This window comes from Octopus bimaculoides, chromosome 5, assembly GCF_001194135.2.
Source record: "Octopus bimaculoides isolate UCB-OBI-ISO-001 chromosome 5, ASM119413v2, whole genome shotgun sequence".
Classification (NCBI taxonomy): Eukaryota; Metazoa; Mollusca; class Cephalopoda; order Octopoda; family Octopodidae; genus Octopus; species Octopus bimaculoides.
This window is the reverse complement of record NC_068985.1, coordinates 125,919,928-125,920,782: the sequence shown is the minus strand read 5'-3', so window position 1 is coordinate 125,920,782 and position 855 is coordinate 125,919,928. Positions and strand designations below refer to the sequence as shown.

The window sequence follows — 855 nt, the reverse complement described above, 5'->3', positions numbered from 1 at the left end:
TATATATATATATATATATACATATATATATATATATATATTTAACTGTCTGATTTTGAGTTTATATGTGTTTGCCTACGTGTGTAAGCGCTCGCGCGTGTGTAAGCGCTCGCGCGTGTGTACACGTATATGTTAGTGCGAGTATTTTATTTACCTGTTGCGATTGTTTATATATTTCAGTGAAATAAATACACGCCTCCGTACACTTAACATTATTATTATTATTATTATTATTATTATTATTATCATTATTATTATTATTATTATTATATGTGTGTGTGTGTTTGTATGTGCGTGTGTATATGTGTGTGTGTGTATGTCTGTGTGAATTTATTATATATTAAACTCTGTAACATTTTACACGTCACATAAGTTTAGAGAAAATAGTCCGCTAAATCATTATTTGTCCAGCTTAACAATCCGCCTCTTTTCCTTTGGTCTTCACTAATTGATGAGAGAATTCGCGTGGGTAGAGGCGATGTGTATCGATTGAATATAAAAGCTAGCTATTGGTTGGCAAACACGTCAGTAACATTCAAACACATTGCCGCGCAAATGCTTAATGTCTTAATTATACGTGAGTAAACTGCAATAGAAGAAGCATAAAGAACTATTTACGTCGTGTAGTTTTTAATTTATTTTTTTATCAGTCGTGTTGTATCTCTTGTTTGCCGTCAGGTTGTCATCTGCTTCCTAAATTTTATATAATACTAAACCAAGGTAAGCTGATTTTTCGTTTTATAAATATTTTATCATTTCTTGCTACTCGCTGTACTTTTTATATGTTGTCTGTGTGTGTGTATATATGTATACAAATATATACATATATATATATATATTTAGATTCATATATAT

General features: G+C 30.1%; 1 protein-coding gene across 3 annotated transcripts in view; it reads left to right on the top strand.

The window, feature by feature from the left end:
* Positions 1–855, top strand: part of LOC106873782 (uncharacterized) — a 92,897-nt gene that overhangs the window by 22,265 nt on the left and 69,777 nt on the right. Inside the window, exon 1 of one of the 3 annotated variants that reach the window (XR_001409915.2) lies at positions 552–720. The exons of the other annotated variants lie outside the window; for them this stretch is intronic. The gene's annotated coding sequence lies outside the window, so the exon portion shown is untranslated. Of the gene's footprint in view, positions 1–551; positions 721–855 lie in introns of those variants that run through there. 3 annotated transcript variants of the gene reach the window in all.